The 9,462-nt window shown below is 31.0% G+C and overlaps 2 non-coding genes across 2 annotated transcripts; one reads left to right on the top strand and one right to left on the bottom strand.

Moving 5' to 3' along the window:
- Nucleotides 1-1,285: 1,285 nt before the first annotated feature.
- LOC126019412 (small nucleolar RNA SNORA51) lies at nt 1,286-1,418 on the bottom strand. Its single transcript, XR_007499128.1, has one exon. It is a non-coding gene; the product is annotated as a small nucleolar RNA SNORA51 (small nucleolar RNA).
- Nucleotides 1,419-7,647: 6,229 nt separating this feature from the next.
- On the top strand, nt 7,648-7,749 carry LOC126019982 (U6 spliceosomal RNA). The gene has a single exon (XR_007499577.1). It is a non-coding gene; the product is annotated as a U6 spliceosomal RNA (small nuclear RNA).
- Nucleotides 7,750-9,462: the final 1,713 nt, after the last annotated feature.

Genomic DNA, 9,462 nt, shown 5'->3' with positions numbered 1-9,462 from the left:
ATCAGTTATTCCAAACATATATCTCATGTCTACAACATGAGAAATTGAGTGATAGATTCAATTATTAAATGAATGAATGAAAAGTTAAATGCACCCAATATATTGGTTCCCAGAGCTCCACCAGAGAAACCAGGAATAAATTTTGAGTACAGTAAGGTGTGTCCAAAAAATATCCAAAATATAAGAAATTACATATTTTATAAATTCCTAAGTTATGAGTCATTACCTGTTCAAATATATAGGGTAGATTCTATGTTTAGAAAATTTATTACAATGTAAATATCACTCCACCTTCCATATTTCTATTATCTATCATCTATTATACAACAATTTGATATAAGATCACACTACATATTATTTTATATTACATATTATCACAATATTAAATATTATAATTTCCTAATATTATCTATTATCTACAGTTGAATGTAGATGGAAATATATAATTTATGTATATATGTATATACATAATACTTTGTTAAAACTTCATATCCAGCTTTTTATCAAAATTCATAGTCCAAAGTATTTGCTTAACATTATATTAGTTTTGTCTATATTTCAATTTTATGAAAATTAAATTATATTTAATACATTATTTTATGTTAATTACTTGTTCAACACTATTTTTGATATTTATTGCTATTGAACTATTGTTCATTCATTTTAATTGCTTGCATTCAAATAATATAAAAATATGCTACAACATAATTAGTTATATTATATTAATTACATTTTGACTGACTTCTATATGTGCCTATTAGAAATAGAGCTACTGTAATTAGTTTTATGGTGTCTTAAGCTTTTAAGTTGTGTAAAATTATCTGTACAGGTTAAAGCAAATATACAAAAAGTGTGAATAAAATCAATTTTAGCAGATAATGGACAATTTTTCAATTTAACTTCACCATATTGAACTGTACAAGAATAGAAATTATATATGCTCAAAAATTTACAATACTTGATAATCTGGTTAAAATATATTTAGTATACCTTCATGTGCTTTATAGTTAAAATTGCATATTTTGAATATTATATAAAATATTGATCTTATTATTAAATATATAAATATTGTCTTCTTTGATTAATACCTCTTATTTTCCTGTCTATATTTCAGATTGGTTTATTGAATTTTTTAGTGATTGAGCTTTGTGAGCATTTCATAAACACTAGATATTGATTATTTATCTAATATGTTATATGCAAAGATTTCACCAATTTGTGATATTTTTATCTTAAATTTCTTTTCTATTAAATTTTTTCCCCAGACATACTCAATTAATCTTTTTTTTGTCCCCCAATTCACAATGCAAACCATGCAAAGAGCCTGGGTTGAGGTGTATATGGGGTACATTTACTGTACCTTCTCTTTCTATACCGTCAGTGTAAAGAACATAGCCTGTGGTAAAAATTGGGAGGGAGGCCTTATCTTTTCTTTTCTGTTTTTAAAATTTTCAACACACACACACATACAAACACATATATACATATATCTATGTATGTATAAAATCCTTCACCAGTGAACATTTCCATGACCAATATCCCAAGTGTCCTTCCTTCCCACCCTACTTACACCAACCCTTTTCCTCTAGACAGGCTTTCTATTTCTCTCATTCAGTCACATTTTGTCATGATAGTTCTCAGTGTAATTATTTCTGTGACTTCACTAAACAATCCCTGTGGTGAGCTTCATGTCAGGAGCTGGACCCTCCAGTCCTCATCTATTTTGTCTCTGAGAATCATTACACAAATGTTTTTCATTTTTCTCAAAACCCATAGATGAGTGAGACCATTCTGTGTTTATCTCTCTCCCTCTGACTTATTTCACTCAGCATAATAGATTCCAAATATATCCATGTATAGGAAAATTTTATGACTTCATCTCTTCTGAAAGAGCAAGAAACAAAACATGAGTCAAAGAAAATCTCTTCAACAATGGTGTTGGGACAAATGGTCAGCCACATGCAAGAAAGTGAACACCATGCAAAAGATCAAATCCAAATGGATTAAATACCTTAATATCAGACCTGGAAAATAAGATATAAAAGAACATGTAGGTAAAACACTCCATGATATTGAGACTAATGGCATCTTCAAAGATGACACTACTGTCCAACGAAATAGAAGTGGAAATATACAAATGGGACTATATTAAGCTGAGAAGCTTCTGCACCTAAATAGAAATATTGACTAGAATACAAGGACCAACAGCAGAATGGGAGAAACTGTTCACTCAATTCCCATCAGATAAGGGTCTAAAGTCCAAGATATCCAAGGAACTAACAGAACTTAACAAGGAAAAAATAGATTTCTCAAAAAACATGATATTGAGCTCCCATATGATCCAGTGATTCCACACCTAGGTATATATCCCAAGAACTAAAAACACAAGACAAAAATGCCTTCTGCACACCTATATTCATTGCAACTCTATTTACAATAGCCAAAATCTGGAAACAACCCAGATGTCCTAAAACAGGTAAGTAGCTAAAGAAACTGTGGTACATATACAAGTGGAATATTATGCAGCCACCAGGAGAAATGAAGTCATGAAATTTTCCTGTACATTGATGGACATGGAAACTATTATATTGAGTAAAATATGTGAGAGGAATAAAGATAGGCACAGCAAAATCTCACTTATCTGTGGTATTTAAAAAAAATAAAAGACATTATTGAAATAATACACAGAGACAATAGAGATGAGTACTGGAAGGACCAGCCCTCGATATGAAAATTACCACAAAGAGTTGTTAGTGCAATTAGAGAAATAAATACACTAACAACTATTATGAGAATGTTAATGAGTAGAGAAAAATAGAATTCCTCTCTCAAATACAGGCAGGGAGTAGCGGAGGAGGAAGATGGTGTGCATTGGTTGTGGGATGACTGCATTGATGAAGGGGGGGTGCTCTTTTACATAACTGAAACCCAAATATAAACATGTTTGTAATCATGGTGCCTAGAAATATAAAAATGCATGCATATATAAATAAAATACATATTTATATACACAAATACAATATCTATTGTAAATTTAATATACTAATAACTTAAGCTATATTTGTAAAACCTGAAATACCACATTTGCAAAAACATTAAAAAAATATATCCCATAGCCAAGCTTTATTTTTAAGTTAAAGTAGTATACACCATTTATTTTGTTGTCTATGCCTCTGAAATTGAATAATTGAAGAGATTTCTGAGGTGCATTTACTTAATTTTTATGTTTTCTTTAATGTATTATATTGATTCTGTTCTAAATTTGGTTTTTATTTTACTTGAGTTATTTTTTAAAATATTATGAGGTATGATTATAATTTTCATTTTTTAAAATACAGCTATCCAATTATCCCAATACTATTTAATGACAATTTTTTCTCAAATTTTTTTTTTATTTTTGGGCCAGACCAGTGTTGCTCAGGAATTACTTCTGGCTATGTGCTCAGAAATACTCCTGGCTTGGGGGACCATATGGGTTACTGAGTTATTGAACTGCAATCTCTCCTGGGTCAGCCACATGCAAGGCAAATGCCCTATTGCTGAGCTACTGCTCTGGCCCCATTCTTTCCCTATTTTATGTAATTATTTAGTTCCTTGGTGGTAGATTAACTGTTCATTCATCTAAAGGATTTTTTAAGTTCTGATAATTCTGCCTCATTGATCTAGAGTCTTTATTTTAGTACCAAAAAGTTTAGATTACTATAACTTTTTAATATAATTTAAACCCAAGAAATATTATAATTTCTCAACTACTTTTTTCAGAGAATTAGTTTTTCTATTCAAGAATTTGTATAATTTCATGCAAATTTAAAGCATTTGTGAAATTTAATTGGGGATATTCTTGAATCTGTACAATGATGTGAGGGAATACTACTTTGAATATATTAATATATTTCAATCTATTAACATGAACTACTTTACAATTCAGATGCCATCCTCTTTCTTTCAAGAGAAACTTTAATGCCTACTGTACTTTATACTCTATCATTAAGTTGGTTTTTCAAAACCATGTATCTGATGATTTTGAAAACTATTGATATGGTGTTCTTCATTTAGATTATTAACATTAACTATAATGATTTACCTAATGATTTAGAAAATTTGTATTTTTTCAATGTTCCCTTTTATCAACTTTTCTTGGGGACATTTCCAAGGTGGTCAGGGAGACTAGAGTTCATTACTTTGATTTTCGACATTTGGCCATTTGGTTGATACTAATGTTATCTTGAAGTATATTGGATAGAGAAGTGTTGCAAGGCAATTTAGTGAGCCCAGTTTGCCATTTTATCAGTTGCCTTCATTGGGGGAAATCATTCAGTTAGCAAGAATAGTTTATGCTAGAGATATCTAAGCTATGGAAGAGGACACAATATTCTTTTGGAAAGTGTGTCCATTCTTAAACATAAAAAATATATAGGGCTGGAGAGATATCATGGAGGTAGAGCATTTGCCTTGCATGCTGAAGATACAGTGGTTTGAATCCCAGCATCCCATATGGTCCCTCAAGCCCACCAGGAGCAACTTCTGAGCATAGAGCCAGGAGTATCCCCTGAGTGCTTCCAGGTATCACCCTAAAACCCAACCCCCCCAAAAAAAAGCATAAGTTCTTATACTTCATGATCTGGGATAGGGAAAATATAAGAACAAGTAAGAAACAGTGGAACAATGAGCAATAGCTCTCAGTATCATGAAACAATTCATATATACAACAGTTAAGTGTGGCGATCAAGAGCTTCAATCATGAGGCACTATACCAATATAAATATCATGAACAAGACCTCTGTGAGCAATGTTGAACATAACTTGCATGCAGTGTAAATAAGGCCTGGAATTTATGTATGGAACTTAGTGAATTTTTTAGATTATAGTCAATAATAGAAGCATAACTATTTAAGCTATAAAACAAAATATATTACAAGTATCAGATTTCTTTGTACTAATTTAAAAAATAGATTTCCAAGAACCTATGCCAAACATTACCAATACCACTGTTAATGTTAATTGGAAAGCTATTTATTTATTGTTGGTATTAAAGAATAGGGTGGATGCATATAAGGCATGGAAACCACCTGTTCTTCCTCCTCAATGACTTATTAGATAGTTTAATTATGTCAATAATGTAGTTAGAATCATACAATCATATATTTTATATATTTTCCTGTATTTTATAATATTTTGATAATCTATAGTTAGTTTTCATAATTAGTTTTCTATAGGTCTTGTTTCAGAAAAACCCTATATGTCAGCACTGTAGAATTTTAAACCTGGTCCTGTTCCACATCAGCATTATTTGTCAGCATTGCTGAATTTTAAAATTAGAACTTTGTGCTGAAAAAACACAGGTAGGAGACTTAACTTTTAGGCATGTTGACACAAACTTTATCCCCACACCCATTTAGTCCCTTGAGCCCCACCTGGAATTATCCCTGATTCCACATTCAGGAGTAAGCCACAAGGATCTTTAGGTTTGACTTAGAAACCAACACAAGCAAAGAAAAGTAACAAAATTGATAAATGGATGTAGGTAAAGAAAAAGTAGAGATAAGTGGAGTGGAAAAATACTGGTGGCAAAAACATGAAACTGTGGGATTGGTGTTTAAATCTTATATGCTTAAGACTCAACTATCTATAACTCTATAAACAATGGTTTTTTACTTATCCTGGGACCAATAAAAAGGACCCTAGTCTAGGTCTTGGCCTATAATCTCTACAACAACCAAGATCTCTAACTGATCTGATTGAGAGAACTGCAACTGATCATATCATAATGAAAGACTCTATCCTATGCTTCATCCTAGGATCGAGGCAAAACCCAAGACCACCAACTACAGAAGACTGATTAAAACAACAGTGATGGAACAGAACTCCTAGAACCTTAAAGAAAGATTTCATCTTGGGATCCATCCTTTGACCTGGGCAAATATCAAAATCTCTAGCTACAGAGGCATGATTTTCTCATCCACAATGGAGCAGAAAGTATCCAGACACCACAAAAGGACCTAGGGAAGAGTAAAAAAATATGTACAGAGGCCTGTAGTTATTCCCATGACAGTATACTTCAAGAACAGAGAAACCCTGTGTCACTTAGGCTAAGGGAATTCCCTTTTCTAAACTCCCTAATATTTACTGTGCCTATGCAAGAAAAAAAAGAGAGAAGCACAAATTACTTTTTTTGTTTTGTCATTGTTGTTGTTTGTTGTTTGTTTTTTTCCATAGTTTTTGTGCTTTGTTTTGTTTTTATTTCAAGACCGTGGTTATTGTGTGGTTGTTGTTTTTATTGGTGTGTTGCTTTTTGAGTTTTTTGTTTGATTAAAAAAATTGAGTATTGCTATTTTTCTTCCTTTTTCCCCTTCTTCTTTTAAATTGATATTTATAGCCTCTAGATGGACTCCTCCCATTTTTTTGCTTATTTTATTTTTGCCATATTTTATTTTTTTCTTTCCTTCAAACAAAATCATGTAACTTGAACCACTTTGTTCCACCTCACAAATTGAGGGGGAAATAATGGTGGTTACCAAGACCAAACAGTTGTATGAACATTAAGTAGAAATAAAAAATGATCAACTTAAATACCAAATCCAAAGTCAACAACAACAGAATCAATACCCAATCTACAACAAGCTAGACACAGAGGGCACCACTTAGACAAGCAACCTTGGGAATAAAGGAAGGAGATATGGAATGTATGCTGGGGACAGTGTTGGAGATAGGACAACATTGGTAGTGGGAATGCCCCTGATTCAATGTCTCTATGAACCTAAAATATTACTGTGAAATATTTGTAATTCACTTTGATCAAAATAAAAATAAAAAACAGTGGTTCTTTAAATAATGATGATATAAAATATTTAATTTAATAAATATGTTCTCTGAAAAACTTTGAATACATGTTTTTCTCTTCAGTAACCATATATCATAGATACCATTACTCTGCATCATGTTATGAAAATGTTTTCTAATATGGTCTTATTCTCTAGCTACCTGTCAATGTCAGATAATAGGATTCAGAAAATGTCTGCAGAGAAAATTAGAAAAAAATATAAGCACAGTAGCTTCTGAAAAACTTATGGAAAAAGTCATTTGGAGACTTTCTTGAAAATATAGCTTTAGGTAAATTTCCTCAAATAAAATCCACCTATTCCAGTGGGAGAAAAGCGAAGATATGGGTAAATCACAGATACTTGTATACTCTGTAAAACAAAACAAAACAAAACAAAACAAAACAAAACAAGGTTTAATACCAGAACAATAGTGCAGTGTGTAGGGTGTTCGTATTACACAAAGCAAAATCATAGGTCATATCTTTGGCACTCAGATGGTTCCATTATTTGACTGCAAGCAGGTAGGTTAATACACCCCCAAAGCATAGTCAGCCAGCAAGGACTATCCTCTGATTTACTGCCATGCAATTGTTCTATGTTTTTTCTGAGTACTCGGCTACTTAATTAAATTTACATCTTTAAACATTATCCAGTTAGAACATGGCCAGACCAGATTCATCTATAGCATCCCATAGGGTTCCCAGAACCTGCAAGTAGTGATTCCTAGTGCAGAGCCAAGAAATAACTCCTGAGCACTGTCAGGTGTGGCTCCAAAACCAAAAACCAAAACCAAAACAAAAACAAAAAAATAGTATCTATTTTTAATGCTCGCATCGGTAGCGCGTAGAGTAAAATTGGAACAATACAGAGATTAGCATGCCCCCTTCACAAGGATGACATGCAAATTTGTGAAGCTTTTCCAAAAAAACAAAAAAGTATCTACTTTTAGAATCATTTTATAAATTCTTTTAGCATAACTGTGATAAATTTTAATATAAATGAATATATTACAATACAAATAATAATTATGATAATTTTGTGTAGTTTTCTATAGTTAGGATATTGTAATAGAATCAACCTAACTCATCCTTTTTTATGAGCAATCATTGAAAAAATATCTATAAAAATAAAGACTATAGTTCTTAAGATAATTTTCCTCAGTGGATAATGCTGACTTTATTTGCGATGTACTTTAAAAAACACATAGTCTACTTTAAATTTAATACCACTTTGTCTAGTACAATAAATATAATTTTAATAAAATATTTTGACAAGATAAGATTAATTATATCTCTAGTGGCATTTATTACATATTAAAGATTTTAAAACTTTGAAGATGAAGTTATTAATTCCAATAATTATTCTATATTGTATACATTGTTAATCTTCTCAATTGATAGTAATAATAATTTAAGTCAGTTATATACTACTTTAAATTTATAGATTTTCTCACTCATTTAGCAGTTGACAAATTGAATAAAACTTAGGGAAAACATAAAATACTACTGTATTTTATACTTTAAACTGATGTATGTATATTATGCATGATATATGTAGCATTTTCATTACAATTTATAGCATATAAACATATGATATATTTCCATTACATTTTAAGAGAGTTTATTCGCTATGTATCATCTGCATAAAAAGTGACAATGATTTTAAAATTTTGAGGCAACATCTAGTAACCAAATCCTGGCCACATATTTCAAACTGATGATCAATTCACCTTCAGACCAGGCATCCTGCCATACAGAATGGATAAATATTGGCCTCAAATATTGAAAATGCCTCCACAAATGATTTTCCCTTTTCTTTATCACCTAGTACAGATCTGCAATTTATACACTCATGAAAACTTTTGAAGACAATCAGTTTTAAATCAGTAAAAAACATATTTAGTGAATTTTATTATAGTTCATTTTAGCAGCTGTTTCTCACTATGTGAAAACCATTATATATGTTGCAGAATTCTGTCCCAATAGTTGTTATCCTATATATCATATCCAGGGTTATTCTGCTTTATTCTAAGACAAAAGGGATTTTGTATCAACTGGTTTTAATGTAGGGTGACAATTTTTGGCTGGTAAATTTAACACAGTGCAATTTTATATACCCTAAAGAAAAATAATTAATGATAAATTAGAAATAAAAAATATTTTAAATATAAAAAGATATAATACAACATATTTAATTAGATGTGAAGAGAATACTGAGGAATCCATGAAACAGACCTATATTTTGCCACTGGCATAGAGTTTGGAAGAGCTCTGTGACACATATGACTACAACCCAATTGATAATTGATTTAAATTTTGTGCAACTCTGGTCATAAAACCAACCATTCTATGAAAAGATTCTTGTCTGTATAATGATTAAATAATAATAAAATTACTTGTTTTGGAGGAGTAAATGTTGTGTCACATCTGTCAATACTCAGTGATTATTTCTACCACTGAGTTTAGGGATCACACCTCTCAAGACTCTGGGACTATATATGGTGCTTGGGATCAAAACATGGATACAAGGCATACAAAGCCAGTTATATTTTATCTACTGTCTCATTATGGTCCCTAGAATGTTTTAAGTTTTCATATTGCATGTTATAAAAAATAGAAAATACTGTTTCTAATAGTATAAG

The sequence above is a fragment of the Suncus etruscus genome, chromosome 9 (genome assembly GCF_024139225.1).
Source record: "Suncus etruscus isolate mSunEtr1 chromosome 9, mSunEtr1.pri.cur, whole genome shotgun sequence".
Lineage (NCBI taxonomy): Eukaryota > Metazoa > Chordata > Mammalia > Eulipotyphla > Soricidae > Suncus > Suncus etruscus.
This window is presented reverse-complemented; position numbering and strand designations above follow the sequence as displayed.